General features: G+C 33.6%; 1 protein-coding gene across 1 annotated transcript in view; it reads left to right on the top strand.

The window, feature by feature from the left end:
• Nucleotides 1-23,746, top strand: part of LOC123565537 (solute carrier family 22 member 7-like) — a 46,717-nt gene that overhangs the window by 861 nt on the left and 22,110 nt on the right. The gene's annotated exons all lie outside the window — the stretch shown is intronic.

The following is a 23,746-nucleotide window of genomic DNA, read 5'->3' as shown; positions in this document are numbered from 1 at the left end:
TTACATATTTGATTTGATGGCTTCGTTACCGTGTTGTACAGTCCGCAAACTTCGTCTGCATTTATCAATCATTTTCCAATTTCTCGCCATGACGCAATTTTTTTTCCATAGTGATTCGTCGAAAGTTGGTACATCTTTATACCATAACAATAAACGTTTTGTAGTTCTTCATTGGCTTGGTAATCAAGTGTATAAACGTGTCAAATGTAGCAACATTTTTTGTCTGATTTTATTTCAATTTGATACAAAGATTTACAATACACCAATGATAAATATACAGCCTAGTTTCTGTGATACAATTTTGATGGTCTTCATATGCATTTACTTAACCTTCTAATGCAGCACTCTTACGTTACCTGAAGTACATTTCTAATTTAGACATCATAATGTGAATATCATGAGCAATTTCAATAAAATAAATCTATTCCATAAATTAATTTCACTAGTTTTATGAAACACAAGCGTACTGATTTTAAACAAATGTTATTTGACGACAAAAAGCAGTCCTGAAACGTTCCGTTATTGTTATGTGGTAGCTAGGAAGAAAAGTAATCATTTTGAAAATAGTTTCTGTCCAAGTAAGTAAAGTTGACTCATTAACATTGCACTCGAACTTTTTCAGTTATTGGTTTGAGAATCTTCGTATACCAACAATTCATTGAAGCCCTGGAGGGCTATGATCACGTTTGTTATCATCTACTAATTATATGTTATTAGTAAAGTCTCTATTGCTTTTGGATTTACGGACCATTTTCAATTCTGCTATATGTACGAGAGGGACAATACTCTTAAGAAGACCATAATGTCCAGTGGTGTTATGAATATCAAAGAACTCTTTGTATGGATTGGTGCATCTCAGTTCAGTTCCCCATTTCATCAACACCCGATAACTTTTTTTCTTTGTAAGTTGTAAGTATACTTAATGTAAAGGCGAGAAACATTCATCCAGCGGTAATCACAAATTCATGAAATGAGCCGTGCCATGAGAAAACCAACATAGTGGGTTTGCGACCAGCATGGATCCAGATCAGACCAGCCAGACTGGTCAGGATCTACGCTGTTCGCTTTCAGATCCTATTGCAATCAGAGTCACTGTTAGCGAACAGCATGGATCCTGACCAAACTGCGCGGATGCGCAGGCTGGTCTGGATCCATGCTGGTCGCAAACCGGCTATGTTGGTTTTCTCATTGCACGGCTCAATTGTATTTTAGTTTTATTTAAGATAACGCCGTCAAAATAGAGTACTGACACTGATGATACAGTTTATGTTTATGTTTTGAAGTTTCGAATTCTATCAGTTCTGATCTACCATATTTTCAAATTTCACGATTTATAACAATGATTGTAGAGCACATTCACAGTGTTTAACCCTCTTCATAAAACATTATATCAGTTCAATGTTTTGAAAATGAAGTACTAAAACAGTTTTCCAGCAAAATTATTGAATTAGTAATTAAAGTTACATCTCATGTTAATCGTCAGCATATTTCAGTTTTCGATCAATTCCATAAGCTTGAAAACATCCTCTTGTATCTACAACAGGATCCAACATGAAGAACCTTTTTGATGAATTTTAAATAGAGTCCGGCAATAAAACATTCTTTGTTTCCTTTAGACGGGTGAAACTTCCCACGGACAGGAATATCAAAACCCCGCAGGAAAAGTACATCAATCCAGGAAAAAGTCCGTCCTGCCAAATTAAAAAAGGTGCAGTTAGTTTTATTGCAAGCAGTTATTCATTTTCAATCCCTCTTATGCCTAAATGCAATCAAATCCATCGGTAAGAATAACGGGAAAATATCTCACTTTATGACGAGTGTGTCTTATTCAATTTGTCAGAATACTTAATAACATGACATCAGTTCAATGCGCTTATAGTAGTTCATTGTTACTTATATATTTCCTGAAAATACAAGTCACAATATCACCGTTGTATTGATTTTCCGTTCCGTTTCAGCTGGTTCATCTTATGCTAATTATTTTGTGTAAATTAGCTGAATATAAAATATGCTTTTTCAGCGTAAAGAATATTAGTGAAAACACCAGGGACTTTCGGCCCAAATTAAAATTGTTTGATACTTTAAAATTCTTCGTTTTCAAGTGTCTTCATTATTATTCATGAGTATGAAGATTATCAATTTTGATATGTTATAAAATAAAGGCCATTGGACTTTGATATTCTTTTGTCGCTAAAATGGCAATCATACGATTGGCATATCACATATACGTATCGATGTTACATGAAGACTTGCTGCTCCGGAAAGAATGACCTTACATGTAGTTAAAAGCATTATTTTAACGGAAACATTTCAAACTGTCATTCAGATTGGCCTTCCAAACTATCTAATACCTATGAAAAATTGACTAGACCAATGCAAGGTTGTTATTACTGACCCTAACACGATACGCCCATGGGTTTTTGAAGCGTCCAAATATTTTCTAAAGATATTTTATCATTTCTACAGGGATCTCGGTTACGTGAGCAACCACTTCTCGCATTCATAAGGGTTCGTGTTTTCTTTATCTGTGTTTCAATAAAGATATTTCAATCACAAAAGAAGTGCAGCACGAGAACAACAAATAAAGTATAGCAATTAAAATTTGTTATTTTCATGATTTATACCATTAAAATATTTTCTCACCATTCGATACGATTTGGAAACGTAAAGAAAATTATTTAGTACCTTCTAGAAATTAAACAGACTTACAAGATAAATCAGCAATGGAGCAGCAATTGCACCAAGTCTTCCTACTGTTGACTGAAAACCATAACCAAGTGTCCTGAAATATGTTATAACAGATTTATGAGTAATTGCCGATGTAATTAATAACCGTCTATTGTCTTCTTAATTATCCTGCTTTAATTACCAAAACAATATATTTGTTAGAAGCAACTATGCATTGTTTAAGGACAAAACCGTGTATGTCATTGATCAAATCTAAAGAAAAGTTGCATTGATATAATATATCAAATATATCAAATTTAAAGGAGAGTTTCATTGATATGATGTATCAAATGTATCAACCTAAAAAGTGGCATTTATATGATATATCAGATATATCAAATTTAAAAGAGAGTTTCATTGATATGATGTATCAAATGTATCAAACCTAAAAACTGGCATTGATATGATATATCAAATGTATCAAATCTAAAGGAGAGTTGCATTGATATGGTTATCAAATCAAAAGGTTAGTTACACTGATATGATGTACAATTGAAAACACAAAGTTTGCTGGTAATATCAAGGATATTTGTGTATTTGATATACTTGTAGAGAATAAAAAAAACGTTTGCATCTTTTCTGGTGACGCATGAATAAACGTTAGTGACCCTGTGTCAAAGATATAACTTACCTAACAACAGTAGGATATAATTCCGTTGTGTAAACAATAAGTGAAACTACTGCCGCTGTGGTAGATAATTTTGTCAATAAGGACATAACCAGTGTCGCTATTTTTAGAGACATAGAAGATATAGACAGTTTATCTGTAATGAGAAACAACAATGTAATGAATAATGAACACTGCTAAATGATAGAAACGTAGTGTAGACATAGTACTTAAACATTTTGAAACAATTAAAACAGAAAAAATATTAATTTGTTTATTTCGTTAGTTTCATATGCAATGGGGATTGAAAGTAAGATTGTTTATGGCACGAATAAAACATTTTCGATTTAGACTGAAAATGTTTTTGATAGAATTATCTTCTATTACGTGCATTACTTACTTACAAACCTATTCCAAAAATCTCTATCTGAGAAATAAAACATTCCTTACCGAAATGTTGCAGAATGCCAGAAACACAGCCGAGTATACTTGACACAACATATACAACCAAGCAATATTTTTTTCTACCGAATCTGAAATGCAGTGCATATCTTTCAGAGAATAGCTGAAGTGCAATAGTTATTTTGTTACATTTTGTTTTTTATATTGTTTCATCAAACTATGTACATTGACAAGAAGAAAAAAATAACACAGCTACTTTTCCTGAATAACAGTATTCGATTTAAGCTAACTGACAAACTGAGAATTCAAAGATTTCAAAGATCGCAGACAGTGGGAAAATTGTAAAACTTATAAACACTGAGAGATGAATTCTAACGGTAGTTTCAAGTGCAGACTAGTGAATTGACAAAGACGGTTGAATATATACGGCACCAGCTACTGAATGCATAAGGGCACGGACTCATTTAGCAGCAACATTTTGATTTAGCTTATTATATCTAGAAAGCATTGACTATGTACATACATATAAGCACATGTAGCTTGTCAGAATTGATTTGTACCTGTTCACTAAAGGACCGGTTACTATATATGCGGGTACATCCACTAAGCTGATGAGGAATATAGTTAGATATATGTTGACTGAAATGCTTTCCATTCCTAGTGCCATAGAAAACCAGGCAGTATTAATAGTAAACCTTGAAAAAAAGATATACATATCATATCTAAATGGAATGTTTATGCGCGCGTCTTTATGCTTGTCTATTTCTTTGTTGAATATAAAGTTACCATAAACAACTCAGCACATTTGATTGCTTTTCAGCCGGTTTGTTGAAAGAATACTCGAATTCTACCACTTTATCATCATCATTTTAGCAAGAGAGCAATGATGTCTTCAAACCTGGAGTTGAATATCTTTTGGGAATCGGTATGCATTTTCAAATCGTTTCACAGTTCTACATCAGTAAATCATGCATATATATACTCGTATGGCTCAATGAAACATACAGAATGATAACGTATCTGTTATGTATCACCATATGTGTGTCAAGTATGCCAACTGATCTGATACAGCATAAAGAAAATAATATTTTACTTCAACAATGAAAACAGTAAAAAGCTAAATATAAAAGGGTTTGTATTGTCAACTTTTCGCGATACAGTATTGTAAGATAATGGTTCATACAATACAATATCAGTCACCTTTCAAAATATGTAGTAAAATGACACACATCCTGTATCAATTACTTTCTTAAAAAGCACTTTATTTTCTTTGAAAATACTATAAATTACTTGCCAAAGTATTGCTAATGGTAGAGTTATATTTCGCAGCTCTTTCAACGTCCATAAACTGGCGACCGAATAAATAGAATTTGTGTTTGATGTTTTATTTATTTCTGCATCTGCAGCATCGAATATTGCCTTCAGGTTTGGTTTAGGCACCCTGTTTACATATGCTACAAAACCTATCGATCTTTCAGCTCGCTCAAACTTCAGTCTAGAAACCAGCCACCTAAAACTTTCTGGAACAAAGCTGTAACAAGTGTAATGATGACGTATTGACTTTGAATATAGCGAGTAGTATGTACACTTTGAGAATCATCCGTCTACAACTATAACTCTAAGATAAAGCAAATGTTGCATTTCTAAAACACAGCCAAATGGTATAGTCTCTGCACACAAAGATGCCTTTAGACCGAATATCTGACATTATCGTGGCGAAGGCTATGGGTTTTGATACCATATGAGGAAAGCAATGGTTTCAAAATGACACTTTATATGAAAGTATATTAACATATTCGCAAACATATAAATAGGTGTCGGCCATTCAATCCAGTACTGGTCAACCCGCCCGCTTAGCTCAGTAGGGACAGCGTTGGTCTATGGAACGCGGGGCGCGAGTTCGATCATCGGGCGGAGCGTATGTTCTTCGTGACGATTTGATAAAAGACATTGTGTCTGAAATCATTCGTCCTTCACCTCTGATAATTCATTTGGGGAAGTTAGCAGTTACTTGCGGAGAATAGGTTTGTTCTGGTACAGAATCAAGGAACACTGGTTAGGTTAATTGTCCGCCGTTACATGACTGAAATACTGTTGAAAACAGCGTTAAAGCCAAAAAACAAACAAGCAAACAAAACCCCCCCAAAGAATCCAGTACTAGTTTTTCCAGGAAGCGGGCTCGAGAGTGGTTCCAATAAGCTTGAAGTTTTCATCTCAGTTTAGCTAAAACAAACTAGCATAATCTAAAGAATGGATTTCTTTATGAAAACATATTAAATAGTGTTCTTAAGGAAGATCGTTACAAAATTAAAATTAATACAATGAAGATTGTTCGCGTTAAGTAAATTTACATTACCATAAAACTATTAGAAAGATCATTCCAATGACTGTCTTCAGCAGATGTATTCTTCTCCAATCATGTAACCACCATGAGATCAGCGCATAAAGCATAGATATGGAAGGTTCCGAAGGAATACACACTACCAACGGTCGCCATGGTGGCGGTACAAATTCTATCATCTGCGAGAACTGTACTGTAAACCAAACACCAACTCCAATGCCAATAAAGAAACGAATAATCAAGTAGGCCTGCCACGACTGAGTAAAATAACCGATGAAATTAAAGAGAACCATTATAGAAACCCCTGTGAATAGAGTTGGTTTGCGACCAGTCGAGTCCGCCATCTGACCACCGCTGACAGATCCTATAAGAACACCTACCATCTGAATTGATGTAATTGCGGCCACAATCCATCTTCTGTCACAAACAAGGTTCCACTGTAAATCAAAGTAAATACTGTTACACATGTTGAAACGGACAAAGTAAAATATTAGCTACTTGCTTTTCTGATAGAAGGTAAGATTGTCATCAAGACTTATTTTTTTTATCTATGTAGAGATGGTACCTAAAATTCATTTTTTTTACAGTTTCTTTCGGTGTTAAGTGATAGCGAAGAGCATCAATTTACTAAATACATTTATGCCTTTCCTCCGTTCCGTGTAAAATAGAAATGTTTGATATTAAAAATTACCTTCTAAAATATCTGAAGCAAAATGGACAACTCTTGTAATGACGGCTTTTCATTGATTTTTCGATTTCCCAAATTATAGTCTATATCAAAAGTCTCATTATGTAAATAAATTCATTGAGAAGGAAAATAAATTTTAGCCAAAACTTAAATATCTTAGGTCACATTTCATAATGTCGTAATTTCTTGAAAGGAATTTACGCATTATTTTGTTTTAGTTTTATGCTCTACTTAACTTTCTAGCAGGGCCTCAGCACAATTTATAAAATAACTGTCAGTGAGAAAAATGTGCAAATTGTATATAAGGATTAAAAGTAGTCAAAACTACAAAATCTTTTTAAAACAAGACTCTTTATATCGAATACAAAAAGTTTTAAACAAAGGTCATATTTTGTCCGCCTGATCAGTTGTTGGGAAAAGGAGGATCTTTTGGCTTTTCTTTAACTTTTGACCACTGTTTTATGTTTATGTTGGCTTCAGTGTTTTGGTTACTTTGGTCAGAGTTGTTCACGTTAGATTTTCTTGGATAGGTACCACTCCTTATGTACTTTTCTCAATGCATACAACCAGTATCAAGCTTGCGACTGCATGTTTTAAACGACTTTTTGTTTCAACCACCGCTTAAAATATCGCATTAAATCACTTATTCATAACGCGACCAACAAATACATTGAACTGGTCCAAGCAAGTTAACTTACTTGCACAAACATTTATTAAACGACCATTAACGAAAACTCATGTAGGGTGTTTTCATAACTTTATAGTTATGAATGAGTTGTCGCGTTTTCTTTAAAAAAAAAAACAACAACAACAGAAACGATTCAAATTTGATAAGATAAAATATAAATAATGTGTTGAACATGCAAATTTTACAAGTTTATAAATCCGATATGTGGCATAATTATTTCGTTTAATTGAAATAAATTTTCTTTATAATTACGTCAAACAGTTAAAACAAATGATTTGATCAAGAGGTCCTTCACATCAATTTTCAGTCCATCATTTAAATATTGGAAAGCGCAGATGCTTTTGTTGAGGATCAGAACACATTTTACACATCATAGACCATTGCATTTTCTTTATTCTAGGACTCATCTGCCGCAAACAAAACGATATACGGCATGTTTCTAGCTGTTTAACTTTTTTTGTTTCTCGGTCATTGCTTCTCATTTCAGAGTAAGCCATGAAAAGCGTGTTTTTGCAAAGATAATAAAAGCCCTTCTATGTGCCCATGATTAAGTCAACATCGGTGTATTTGAAATATTATATGAAAAATCAAAGTATAGCTAAATTTCGAAAAGGACCTGTAATACTGTAAATAAACTTGTGAATATCATGACAATGAAGTGATTGGAAGTCAGTTACAACTGTGTAACAACTCAGATGAAATCAAGTTTTCAGTTTGTTTAGAAGTCACGCATGCCTGAACTGATGACAGCTGAGATTCAAACAGCGGCAAGACCATCGATTTGTGCGATGATTGTTTTCCTTAAAGACAATTAACGTGATAAATATCCAAAACAAGTCAATATTAAGTAACAACACAATAGTACAAGAAACAACAATATCCTCAACAAAGCATGCAGAGACACGCAAGAACTCCATTCAAGCAAATTTAAAATAAGGCTTGATGTATAAGTGATAAGTGTTATGATGTTACAAATAAGAAAAATGCAAACAATAATAACAAAAGATGTTGCCCAAGGCTTATGTAGTCTTACGTGTAGAACAGTCTGTCGCAAAAATAGTGTGTAATCGACATAAAACCAATGAACAGATTAATAAAAGGTATCAAACAAAATATACCTCCGATACAGCGGTATTCATATTTTGTGGAAATATGTAGGCACTACATGTTTCATATGGTCCGACTGAACACAGTCGGTTAGTTGAAATTTCACTCAGGTTCAATGCAGAAAGTGAAGAAAACTTAACATTCAGTGTGTGACAACTGAAGCCAGGATCGTAGCCAATAAAGGACATAGCCAACATGCTCCAGACAGCTATTGCGCTTGTGCTGTGAATAATTATACAGAGGAGTTTTTGCATGAGTCCACACCCGCCAAGTTTTTCAATCAGATGCTCAAGTTGAGAACTGTATGACGACATTTCTAAAAAACATATATAACACGTTCGTTTGAAGAATATATAATGCCGTTGTGACACATGATTTGTAGATAATGAGATGAAACGAATACAACTGCTCTATAGCCCCGCCTAAATATGTCGTATCCATTTAATATTTCAGATATATTAAATTATTGTATTTGACAATAAACATGTAAATAGGAACTGTAAGCTAATTCGCGAAAACCACACAGTTCTACTTTTAGCTAAACAATTGTAACACAAAGTGATTCAGTTTCCTGTAAAAAGAATTAGATGCTTCTTTATTTTACAGTAGCCAAATGCTTAATTCTTCAACTTGCATTTAAAAAAGATTGTGTTGATGAATTAGCTACCATAGTGAATTTCTTTGGTATTAAACAGTTATAGATGTGTACGAAGTACGAGAAAAGATAGTGTTTCGGTCACTTTCTCAATTCTTTGGTAGATTTCTTTCAAATCCGCAAAGTGCAAGTTCAGTTATGAGTTATAAAATACCATTTATCTTTATTTCAATTGATTGCTTAAGAAAGAAACACGAGTTTTGCAAAGTTTATAATAAATTTATCTTAATATCCCTACCTGAATTTAGACGGGCAAGTACATATCCACTCAAAATGAATATTATTGTATTTCACCATTGATACATGACAATATTTCCTTATCAAATGTAAATAAAATGTAATACATACGCCAATATTTCATTATAATATAGACTTAAATTCAAAGTAATTAAAATGAAACAGCGGATGTATGCGTGGTTTAACCCAGTTATTTTTGTATTACATAAATAACATACAATACAAATAATGTAACGTTTCCATTCATACATTGTTTTAGTTGTTATGTTAATACTTTTCATGTAGAATTAGAACTCATAATTCTCAAACTATTGAAACCCAAGGAAGGACAGGTGGTGGGTTCTATCTCCGCGTTGGGTGTATGTCCCTAGTAACTATCAGACAGATGACAATATGTCTGAAACCATTGATTTACTGGTGGAAGTTTTCAGTAACCTGCAACGAGCAAATCGGTACTGAAGTAGTGCATAATTTAAAAACTTCTCATGAAGATAACTTACTAAAATACTCATAATATTTATTGGCCAGAAGACACTTTGCGTGTTTGAACATTTTGTTTTGTTAAGTTTAACGTCACATCGATAAAATTACAGGTCATATAGCAACTTTTCCGCTTTTGATGGTAGAAGACCCATGGTGTCTCTCCGTGCATTATTTCATCAAGGGCGGGCACCTGGGCAGAACAACCTACCTTTCATTAGGCAACTCGATAGCTTCCTTACATGAAGAATTCTCAGCCCCGAGCGAGGCTCGAACCCACATCAGTGAATGGCAAGTGATTCGAAGTCAGCAACCTCAACCACTCGACCACGGAAGCCCCATGCGTTTAAAGGAGGATCATAATTGCTAGCAAAGTAAAGTTTACTACCCTTCGACTCAAAGCACCTTATTCAGTACCCTACAAATTGAAGTTAATTCTCATATACTTTATCCGCGGGAATGCAAAACGTATTAGTAAGAAATGTTGGTTCTACAACAGAACCACTGTCTTTAAAAAACAACAACAACAACAACAACAACAACAACAACAACCGGCCCATAGCCATTTGATAATGTTAACACGGGAATTTCATTTAAAGATGTTGTCAAAAGAAAAAGGCCGCCTTGTTGAAGCTTAGCGTTAGGACAAGGAGCCGGATTGTAGCCCTGGACTTCCTCTTCATTATGATATAAAACATGTAAGAATTTGAACCAGCGCGACCGGAAAGTGGTGAGAATAGTATTGATCTTTGTTGCGTGATAGATTTTATAATGAGCAAAACCATCTAATAATCACTGATAGGTCCGGGAGGCGATTTCCAAATAGAGTCACTTGGAGTTTGCACTTGATGGGTGAACACTGTTTGACGACAATTTAGACCCGGATTTAATACCTGCAACTGATGCTAAAATTATTTCTGCACAGCACCGGATGATTTTGCCATATAACAATAAAAAGCATGGCCTTTATCGTAAAATGTTATTATCGAACGAAATTTAGAACCAGATGTTATAGCCAAATGAAACATCTGAAAAACGTCATTTCACTCGTGAGTGTTAGCAAAGGAAGTATACAATATACTAGGGCTTTTGATATTTTTGTGTATTGTCAATGATTATAAATACGAGTGAAAAATATAAATTAGTTGATATGCTGACGAAAGTGCTGACCTTTCCTCATACAAAGATCCTAATGTCATAAGTATTATAAGGTTGATAATTTGATAATTTCAAAGTACGCTATAAAGAACACACCACTGATTCCTAAAATATGTTTAGTTTCTTGGAGGTGAAGATGTAGTTGATAATGATCTCTTTGCTTCGTCTGTCGTTCGTTAGGTTGAAGTTTTTGTATTTTGTTTAGCGGTTTAACGTCGCACCGACACAATTATAGATCATAGGGCAACTTTCCACCTTTGATGGTGGAGGAAGACCCTAGGTGTCCCGGTGCATTATTTTATCACGAGCGGGCACCTGGGTAGAACCACCTACCTTCCGTAAGCCAGCTGGATGGCTTTCTCACATGAAGAATTCAACGCCCCGAATGGGTCTCGAACCCACATCGATGTGGGGCAAGTGGTTTGTAGTCAGCTAAAGTTTTTGTATAGCCAAGACCATGTTTTAAGTATGAACTTGATAACAACTCTTTAGTATAGAGACATTTGACTGTGCATCCTCGACATGGTTCAGTAGTCTCTAAATCTTTTATCGATTTGATTTGAAGCCACCGACATTATTAGCCAGGTCAAGTATTTCTCGATAAAGCTAAACAACAGTAAAAAAGATTATTTTCCTGTCAAAATGTTGAACTATGAAACTTACATGTAGATACTGGTAATCAAACATTGCACGTGCTTTTAGTTCTTTTGTTTGAAATGAGAAATTAAAATGGATTTATTTAGTTATTCAAGAACTCAAATAAAGTATGCCCTGATCTACCATATTTTCAAATTTCAGAAAAGCAAAGATTGTTGAGCCCATTTCAGGGTACTTTAACACCCCTGATACACACGTAAAATCCATCCATCTGTTTATTAGATAGTGCATTGCATGCATTTTAAATGTTATCTAATAATTGAATTAGAAATTTAAATATCACCGTTTCTGCTTCATGCAAAAACGTTACAGTTCCGCTTATTATGTGTCTCTTAATTTCACATTCATCATATGTGAGCTTGAAAATATCCTTTCATATCAACAGAAGGAACCAGGTTCTTTTGATGAATCTTAAATACAGTCTGGCAGTAAATCATTCTTTGTTTCCTTCAGACGCACAAGAACTCCGATCGACAGGAATATCAAAACCCCACTGGAAAAATACAGTGAACCAGGAAAAATTCCATCCTGCCAAAACGAAAAAGATGCATTTAGTTTTCTTGTAAGCAATAATACAGTTTCAACCCGTCTTATGTCTATTGAATGCAAATCTAGTGATAAAGATAATGGAAACAATATCACACTGCTTGACCAGTACATTCAACATTTCATATTGTAAGAGGACTGAAAAACCCTGATAGCAGTTCTGTATCTAGAATATTTTCTAAAAGTAATTGAATAAAACATATTTGTCTTTGCAGCGGTAACGAAACAGGTGTAACGAATGTTACATACTCCTTCAGTTCGGTCTGTATTATATTTTTTCTTAAAGTACAGCAAACAATATCAATTATGTATTGATTTTATCATTTCGTTCTGTTTAAAGAATATCTTACTTCCTAAGATAGTGAGCCATTTTGTGCAAATTAGCTGAGCATGAAATATACACATTCAGCGTAAAGAATACTATCAGAGAAAACACCGCGGGACTCCCACACCAAATTAAAATTATTTTATACTTATAGAAATGTATCAAAAGTTTCTTAACATGCATCTCTCATTTTTGTGTATTCTCTTTTAATTTAATATTCATACGTATGCAGATTATTGTCAGTAATATATTATAGAATAAACGACAATGACTCAGCTAGGTTTGATATTCTTTTGTCACTAAAAATTAAAAACATATAATTGACAAATCACATATACGTGTCGACGTTACATGAAAACCTGGCTGCTAAGGAAAGATTGATATTATATATACTTTGATAGTCCTTCGAAACGATCTAGTATCTATTGAAAGTTGTTTTAGAGAATACTGACCCCCAACACTATACAGTCATAAGTTTTTGAAATGTCAATATATCTACTAAAGTATTATTTGCATTTCAACAGGGGTCTCAGTTAGGAGACCAACCCATTCCCGCATTCACTCAATCCCATGTTTTGCATCTTTCTTTCAATTAAAAAAGATATTTTGATTGTACAAGAAGTGCAGTACGAGACCTGAAATGAAGTTATTAGAGTTTTTTCTGTATAATCTATACCTATAAGAAATCTTTTTATCAGCATTCGATATAATTTAGAAACATAAAAAATGTGTGATACATTTAAAGACGGACCTTACAAGATAAATCAGCAATGAAGCAGCGATTGCACCAAGTCTTCCAACTGTTGACTGAAAACCATATCCTATTGTCCTGAAATACGTTATAACAGATTTACGAGCAATTGCCGGTGTTTTAGATAACCGCCTTTTTTATATATATTCTGCACTGTTTGTAAGACAGAAAATTGACATTTATCAAGTCTAATTGACATTCACATTGATATGATGTATCAACTGAAAACGGACAGTTTGGTTGTAATATAAAAATTCGGCAGTTCGTTTATTTGATATACTAATAAAACTCATTTTTTTTCCGGTCATGCACGGATGAAAGTTCGTAACCCTGCGGTACAATTAGTGATTCAAAGATATGACTTACTTCAGAACAGTGGGATATAATTCCATTGTGTAAACAATAAGCGCAGTTACTGCCGTTGTGACAGTCATTTTTGTCAGTAAGGAAATATCCAGTGTGGCCAATTTGAAAGACATAGACGACATTGAGAGTCTCTCTGTAATAAAAGATAACAACGTAATGACTGGTAAGAAATGTTAAATGGCAAAAAGGTTGTGTAGTTATAGTACAATAATAGTATTTAAAAATAGAAAAACAACAAAGAAATTGGTAAATCAGTGTATTCTAATGTAACTGGGGTTTGAAAATAAAAGATAATATCTTTTAGTGATAGATGTGTCTCCTATTACATGCATCGCTCACCTAAAAATTCTCAACCTGAGAAATCAAAGAATTCTTACCGAAATGTTGTAAAATGCCAGAAACACACGCGAGTATACTTGACATACCATATACAAAGAAACAATATTTCCTTCTACCGAATCTGAAAAGGAATGGTTATTACATGTTTTTCAGTAAATTATCGAAGTATTAGAGCGAAATATATCTTGTATTTTCAAAGAGAAAATATCAATTATTTTCACTGGTAAGAAACTATAAAATGAACAAATCTTGTGAAAACCTGAAGAAATTTGTTTGTTGTACATGTACAGTAAAACATTTTATACTCATGAAAACCACATTTTGACTGACTCGTGGCTATTCAACCAGAGAAACTTTTTTATTTTATGCTAACTGGTGAAATACTGAAATATATCAGTGATATATTTTCTCTCTATATATTTTTTCTATATCACTCACAGTACCAAACTTTTTTTTTCTTTTTTTCAGATAAAATTATCTCTCTTGAAATATATTCTTTATAATTAACTCCCTTTGTTCCATTTAGAATCACTGGTACCCTATGATTATCGTAACATTCAAGCCATACACGGGTCATGTATGATGTACAGCTAGACAATACCTATGTAGGGAACGCTAGCTATAATTGATAATAACAAAGTTTGCAAAAGAAATAACAGTAATGCTTTAGAAATATTACTTTGGTTGCTTGGCCTAGCCATTCATGTATAGATACGTGATTCCTCCACTTTTCATCGGCTCATTATTGTCGTGTGGTTTATTTTACTGGCGACAACACATTTAGTTGGTTGTTGTCTTAGTTTATTTTCACAAGACATCAACTCAACCTTACGTAATATGCCAGCATTTTCGTCGAAATACTTTCCCACCCAGCCAGTTGTGTTCCAACTTCCATCCCTATTCGTTATGCTAAACAGCTCCTTGATAAACTTTTCCATTAAATCAATGACGATAATTAATTCTGCAGCTTGATTTTCCAAGGACTTTCGAATATTCCCTAGTTGTTTACATTTTTCGTCTTGTTTTTTAATCTGACCTTCAGCGTGTTGTAAATAAACCACGCTTCCGGTTATTCAACGAACAGTGTCCATTGTAATTTAGCGGACACGGTAGCCTAAATAAATCCGAATTTCGTCATGAAGTATTGGATTTATTTAAACATTTTATCACGTAATAAACAGAAAATTTGTTGATCTGCACACATTAGCATAAAATAAAAAGAAAATGTGTTCATTTGCAGTGCGATATCGAAATATATCATCACCAATAAGGGAGACAGTTGAATATCTTCACGAAGGCGGAGCCTGAGTGAAAATATCAAAATTGTCTCCCTTATCGGTGATGATATATTTCGATATCGCACTGCAAACAAACAAATATCCTCTATGCACTTGGGTTCACTCGTGGAAGATATTTCAATCAACTGAAACAAACAAACATCCTCTATATATCATTAGACAATAGATGGATTTCAACAGGCATATTTTCATTAAATATTTTTCTTGTTTCATCAAACATAGAACATTGTTGACAATAAAAACAACTATTTTGGCTCACTCTGTCTTGTTTCCTCAAACTCGGTATATTGATTTAGCTTGGTTGAGTTCTATTTTAGGTCACTGACAAACTGAGGATAATTCAAAGATGGCAGATTGGACAAAAAGATGGCAAAACTTTCACCATGGAGAGGTTAATTCATATGTTATGGTCAAGTGTAGATCGCCGGAATTATATGGTTGAACACACACGGCACCGATTACTCATTGCATAAGGGCACGGATTTATAGATGACTGAGCTGACTGAGCTTAAAAATTTGTAACATGTAGAGAGCATGCATATTACTTCGTATAACTTGTGAGAATCAGTATTTTTACCTGTTAACTAAAGGACCGGTTATCAAATACGCGGGAAAATCCACTAGGTTGATGAGGAATATGGTCAGATATATGTCTACAGAAATGCTTTCCATTCCTAGTGCCATACTAAACCATGCTGTATAATAGCAAACCTTGAAAATGAAAAGTGGTTTGATAAACATATTTTTATCTGTTTGGCAGATATATGCACGCGTCTTTCTTTTTTGTCTATTTTGTTGTTGAATATAAAGTTACTACGGCAACGGCAACTTATGACATCTAGTAACTTTTCAGCTACTTTGTTAGAAGAGGAATAAAGTTGAATATCCTTTTTCTATATTTAACTACCAAACAGTAAAATGCTAAATATTAAATGGTTAGTACTATCTTTCTCAAGTTGTCATAAGTTTTGGAGATACAAACCCTTGTGACATAATGGTTTACACAATACAAATTCAATCACCTTTAAAAAAACATAGTAAAATGGCACACATCTTGTATCAATTACTTTCCAGGAAAGCCCTTTATTTTCATTAAAAATATTATAAATTACTTGCCAAAGCACTGACAAAGGCAGAGTAACATTTCGCAGCTGTTTTAACGTCCATAAAGTGGCGACCGAATACACAGAAGTTGTGTTTGATGTTGTGTTTTGTGTTGACGCAGAATCAAATAGTTCCTTCAGGTCTGGTTTAGGCACTCTGTTAACATATGCTACGAAGCCGATCGACCTTTTAGCGCACTCAAATTTTTTCTTAGAAACCAACCATCTAAAACTTTCTGGAACAAACCTGTAGTAAGTATTAAGAATAACTATTAACTGTGCATATAGCGAGTACCTTGAAAGCAACCGTCTACAAAGATAACGTTAATAACACTTTATAGACAAATGTGGCATTTTCAACCCATAGCCGTATTCTTACGTTATAAAGTGTTTGCACACACAGATGCGTTTTGACTGAATGCCTAATATTTATATGACGGTAATAGGTTACATAAAGAATGAATTTCTTGATAAAACCATACCACATTAAGAATAGTGTTCTTAAGAAAAATCATGCCAAAATTTGACGTTAATTCAATGTAGATTGTATCCATTAAGTAAAGTGACATTGCCACAAAATTATTAGAAAGATCATTCCAATGACTGTCTTTAGCAGATGTATTCTTCTCCAGTCATGTAACCACCATGAGATCAGCGCATAAAGCATAGATGCGAATGGCTCCGAAGGAATACAAACTACTAACGGTCGCCATGATGGCAGTACAAATTCTATCGTCTGCGGAAAGTTTACTGTAAACCAAATTCCAACTCCGATGCCAATGAAAAAACGAAAAACCGGATAGACCTTCCATGACTGAGTAAAATAGCCGACGAAATTAAAGAGAATCATTGTAGAAATCCCTGTGAACAAAGTTGGTTTGCGGCCAATCGAATCCGCCATCTGGCCACCGCTGACGGATCCTATAAGAACACCTACCATCTGAATGGATGTAATGAAAGCCACAATCCATCGTCTGTCACACACAAGGTTCCACTATAAATGACAGTGAGTATTATTATATATATTGAAACGGATTATATAAAAATGTTGTCTGCATGCTTTTCTGATATAAGGCAAGATAAGGAACCAAGACTTATCTGTTATGCTTATCGTTCGTATGTATTTTTCTTGCTGCATACAGTCAATATCAAGCTTGCGACTGCATGTACTAAGAAAGATTCAATGTGATCTGTTCTCGGTTAAATCTGAGAATCAGTAAATTATTGCATACTCATTTAAAAACTCCGTTAAGTTTCATTAGAACCTGAAACGTCAATATTTTTCCATTTACTAATGTGTCCTTCCAGGCTTATGTAGCGTTACGTATAGATCAGTTCGTCGCGTCAAACCACCGTGAAATCGACATTAGTACTAAAGCCGATGAACACATTAATAAAAGGTACCAAACAAAATATACCTCCGATACAGCGGTATTCATATTTTGTGGAAATCTGTAGGCAATACATGTTTCACATGGTCCGACCGAACATAGTCGATTAGTTGAAATTTTACTCAGGTTCAATGCAGAAATTGAAGAAAATTTAACATTCAGTGTGTGACAATTGAAACCAGGATCGTAGCCAATAAAGGACAAAGCCAACATGCTCCATACTTGTGAATTATTACACAGAGAAGTTTTTGCATCAATCCACACCCACCAAGTTTTTCAATCAAATGATCAAGTTGAGAACTGTATGGCGACATTTCTGAAATACAGATTTGACAATAAACAAGTATATAGGAAAAAATAATCAAAAAATAAAACTAAAAATATAAGTCTGTTTCTTCTACGTAATGTGCAATAAGTTTAGTGTCGATAACCGAAATGGGCATAGCCATGATTACCGAAAGAGGAATGGGCACAGTCAAGCCTACATTAAGATGGCTTGTACATTTAAAGAGTTGCAGAGTGAGTTACCTACTTGCATAGATTAGAAACAACGACATAGTAACAATTCGCTACACACACAACAATCATAAACGAATGCACACCAATTCTTTTCAAATGATTATACAGAAGTAGTTATATAAAACTTACTTATATACTGTACCAATGAAAGTAGCACAGTAAAATGGTTTAAAGTTAGCATAAATTAATTCTGCTAAGTAATATCTGGAATTTCGGTTGGAAGAAAGGCCTATACTCCCTATCATAAGAAATAACTCACGGCCCAAAGATGCGTAAATCTGCGTTTTCCCAACTAACCTACTTATATATGTCTAAAAAAGACAACTTGACAATACATCCTTGTTAAAATATTGTATCATGAACGGACGTTCAATCTGTTTGACTTATTCAAATATACATTCTGTTGAAATGAATACGGTATATGGAATGAAACGTAGGTGTTCATCAAAAATGATTGAGTTTCAAATTTAGCTCAGATGTTATCAAGACCATTTTCCTTATAAACATCTAATCAGGAATGTGGTATCTATATGATATTTTCAAGGAAGGACTATATGGTGTACAATTTATGAAACGCAACACATCATTTTATGTCGCCTAGTGGCGAGAAACTTACAGTTTAAAAAGAACATGAAAATTATAACCCAAGTGTTATATGTTGACGATTACTTTGGTGTATTTGCTTAGAGGGTATTGTTGTTGTTTTCTTCACGTCCTTCTTAGGAGAACAGTTTCGGAATACGCAGCAATGAATATTGACTAAACAGTTAATTACTATAAACAACTTTACCACTGTATACAGTCATATACTTTGGAAGGACAAACGGTCAGTTTGTGCAATTCAGCCATCTCTCAAGAAAGACCATTGTTCTGATATTGCTAAAGGTCTGCCTGTAAGAAACTTTTTGAGATAATACAGCAAGAACACTTTAAAATATAAGACACCATGGTTCAAAGGCCAATTTTTTGCCTTTTGTTAGGTGACATTTGTAAAAGTTTTGACTATAATTATGCATATCAACGTTTAAAAAATGATATTTGCTAGGTATATTCTTCAAGTTGACTGTGATTTGCAAATTTGAAACAACTTTTACCGTGCCGTTTTTCATAACTTTCATAACTTTTGTATAATTTATGGTATTTCCTCAGAAACACCAAACTATTGGTAAACAATAATAAAACACAAAATAAAACTGTCAATATATTATTGTTTCTAGGGTGCCTCAAGTAAACAGATTTAATGAAACAGAATTCTAACTCCAACATTGAAAAATTATGGTCGAGTCCTGTGGGACTTTGCTCACTTCATTCAAAAGTAATATTTGGGCAGAAGTAAAACCTGTCTACATATCTTCCACAATATGTAATCTAAAGATTAAAAGCAGAATAGAGAATTATTACCACATGTTACTCATTTTGTGTCAAAGATGTCTAACTCTGCCCCCTTCTGTTACAGAGGTAAATTCACTTTAAACAACAAGATATTGTATATTAAATGAAAAGAAATCACTTTTTACAATAGTAAGTCTTGAAAAAAAAAGGAAAAAAAAAGGTCCCAGTGTGGCTTGAACAGGCGCCCCTCCTGAAAAATGTCAGTCAAAGTAGATTTATTGTAGGAATTGAATACTCTTCAAAAAGGAGGTACTCTATTACGGGTCTTATCCCTTAAACTTTCACCTAACCGACGGAAACCCAAAGTAAATACAGTTTGCTTTCTAAAACTTAGTTATTCCTTATATTTTTACAGTAACCAAAGTGCTTCATAATTCAACTTGCTTATTTTTAAAGAAAAGATTATGCAGATAAGCTAGTTTTTTAAGTAGTATGCTTTGACCGCTGTCTCGATTTCTTGAAAAACGTGTGGATATTACGAATTTTTCAGATTTTGTACGGATTACGAGAATTAAAATGGCAAATGTGCTAGTGTTCCGGCCATATTGCCCATTCTTTGACAACCGCATGTGCAAATCCATATTAAGTAGGGATGGGAACGAATATTCGAATATTCGAATATTCGGAAATCGGTCGAATATTCGAATATGAAAATCAAATTCGAATATTCGTAAATTATTGTATATTTTTGTTCAAAATAAGTATCATTGATTTTGGGCAATATGAGCATGCTAATTCTACAGAATAAAACCATGTCATGTTTGTTTAACGAGTATCAAAATATGTCCAATTAACAAGAAAATAGCAATGCATAATTGGCAGGGGCCATCGTTACGGATTAACAGTTTGCAACAGGCGTCATTGTGTCAGATGCATGTCAAAAGATGTCCAATTAACAAGAAAATTGCAATACATAATTACCTGGGGTCATCGCTACGGATTAACAGTTTGTATTAGGCGTAAATGTGATATCTTTATAACGTTTGTTCATTTTTATTGGCGCCTGTTTTATGTAACAAGTTGTAGAATTTTTTTTTTCGAAAACAATACCAAACTTGTAGATATTGCCGATCTTTTCACAATATTTTGTACGACGTTTCAGACCATCCGCAGAATCGGTTTTCATCCGCAATCGGCCGTATTCGAATTAACTTTTATAATAAAATCAAGATAACATATGACTGATGCATAAGTTCATGTTGAAGGAGGTTTAAGTTTGCCTTACTAGCTTTTTACACGACGATTAAAAATTTTCAAAATGGCGGCGGTAATACAACAGCGCGTCACGTGTTTAAATGGGGCGACCTGCTATTTTTAGATAAAATTGCGACGGTCTAAATTATAATCGTTTTGATTTTTTGTATTATTTTGAAGCTAAAACACTGAATTAGTTATATTGACAGAATCGTGAAATAAAATGCTAGGATCGGCGGGTTTTGCTAAGTAGGATCGGGTTACCCGAAGCAAACATTTTTTGGCCTTATTACGTACGATGATCCACGCTGTAAACAAATGAATACGTTGTGTTTATGCCAATCACTTAATAAGAATTGAAAGCTTCCATTAAAGCAAACCGAATATTCGAATATATTCGAATATGGCAAACCGAATATTCGAATATTGATTTCAGTATTCGTTCCCATCCCTAATATTAAGATATGTTAAAATAACATTAATCTCTATTTCACTCGATGCTTAAGAAAGGAAATAGATTGGCGAAGTTAGATAAAATAATCTTAATATCCCTACCTGGATTTTGTTTTGACGTGCAAGTATATATCCGCTCCAAATGAATGTTAATGTATTTCACCGCTGATAATTAGGAATATTTCCTCATAAAATTTAATTCATACGCCAATATTTTATTATTATAATAACGGATATTTAAATGTTCAAAAAAGTAATTAAAACGAAACAGTGGATTTATGCGTGATTTAAACGATCTGTTTGTGTACAACATAAATAAGTTGTACCTATAATGTAGCGTGTCCTTTAATATATCTGTCCATAAAATATAAGAATATTTAATGGTTTATATATTACATCTGAGATTATATGTCATTCCCAAATAATTGCAGCAAAACAAAGTAACTTTCGAAGAGAGTGCAAAATGCTATGACAGGAGAGGTCGTGACTTCAATTCTTGCACTATTTGCGTTTTCCTTGTAAGAATGTTGATGGAAGACAATACCTCTGAAGCCGTTACAATAACTTGCGACTTGTACTTAATCTAGCACATGATCTAAAAACTCTTTTAAAGATAACTAATGATGCATGAAGTTACAGAAGTAATCTCATTGCCAAGAAGCAATGTTGCGTTTAAAGAAAGGATTTCATTTGCTAGCAAAGTACGTTTCAATATTTTATACACTAAGCTCGTTTCTCATGCTCTATAAATTGCACTTATACACGGTACCATACAAAAATGTCATTTAACTCTTGGAGGAGTACATGACAATTTCATGTTATGTTTCACAGTGAAATATAAAATGGCTTTTGCTACTTATGTCTAAATGTCAAAGATTTAAGTGAAAAAGGTTTTATTTAAATGTTTTATTAGTTTTATATGCAGATGACAGCGCTGTCCTTTTCTGACACAAAGATCCTTATTTCATTAGTTTGGTTCTCGGAAATGAACTCTCAAACTGTAATAAATTGATAGCAAGTTATCTTTAAATCTTCGTGAAACTTTATGTATTTATTTTCTTTCTGGTAAAACTATAAAAAATCAAAAGTACGCATTTATGAATATATCATAGAATCTTACAAATCTCATACTTATCTTAAATTTATTCTCTATCTCTCTGTAACATCTGATGTTAAAAGCATTGTTAAAATGTTAACGCTAGATTCAACTTTTTGTAGAGGCAAAAGTTTTTAAACTATGTCTTAAATATGAACCGAACCTTAGAACAATGCCTTGCAATTTTTTAGTGAAATGTCATTTATTTAACTGCGCATCTTTGTCATGGTTCAGTGGTATTTCAAATCAATTGAGAAATTGGTTGCAAGTTACTTAAGAAAAAGTTGTTAGATTCATTTATGGTTATAACTGTAGAATTACCTTGAAACTCTAAGAGATCTTGGTGGGCTTGCTGTTGAAAAAAGGAATTTATTTCAAGCAAATGTGATTCCGCACCGATTTTTCATTTTTAAGTGAATTTTTTCTTCGCATACAAAATTTCACACACAAAAAGCAAAAAAAAAAAAAAAAAAAAAGAAAAAAAAAATATGTAGAAAACTCTCATGAGCACTGCTCGAACTATTGAAATTTGACATTAAGTATAAAGAATTTAGCTGCACTTACTGAAACATATCTTTCTTACATAGACATTTCCATAATTAAAATTTAAGTCGCTATCAGTTTAAACAAGACTGTAAGGCATTATCTTTTTGACTAACATAATACGAATAAATATTAAAACACAGATATTATTTGTAGTATTTATCAATAGTTATATAGGGAGAAAACAATCTTTATATATTGCAAAATTGGTTCTTATTATGACACCATATTCTAACGCGTAAGGGGTCTGGCATGTTGCATTAACTGTCATTAGCATACTTATTCAAACCGAGAACGCAATTATTTGGCTCAGTTGCGTAGCTGTACCTCAAGACTGAGGACCTTCTTGCAGATTCTGTTGTATATGAAAGTCTCCCAAGACTATAATTCTGATAATTCCATAATTTCTGAATCTATTGGAGAATAGGCACAGTCCCATTATATATAACACATGTCCCACGAATCAATAATATTTTTAAGGTAAAACGCGACACTTTGCGAACTTTCGAGTAGCATCTTGAAATTTTGCGTTTGTAAAGTTGACCATATTTCAAACAAGACGTAGTTTATTTTATACTAATAGAGCCAACCAGTTTTTGAACACGAGACGTCAAAGTTGACCAGCAAAGCCCGTTTTTGAAACTGCCGTTGCCGCGTATCCTTGGCAACTGTAACGGGTATTG

This window comes from Mercenaria mercenaria, chromosome 1 (assembly GCF_021730395.1).
Source record: "Mercenaria mercenaria strain notata chromosome 1, MADL_Memer_1, whole genome shotgun sequence".
Classification (NCBI taxonomy): domain Eukaryota; kingdom Metazoa; phylum Mollusca; class Bivalvia; order Venerida; family Veneridae; genus Mercenaria; species Mercenaria mercenaria.
Note: the sequence above shows the minus strand (reverse complement) of the source record. Positions and strands in the feature narration are given on the sequence as shown.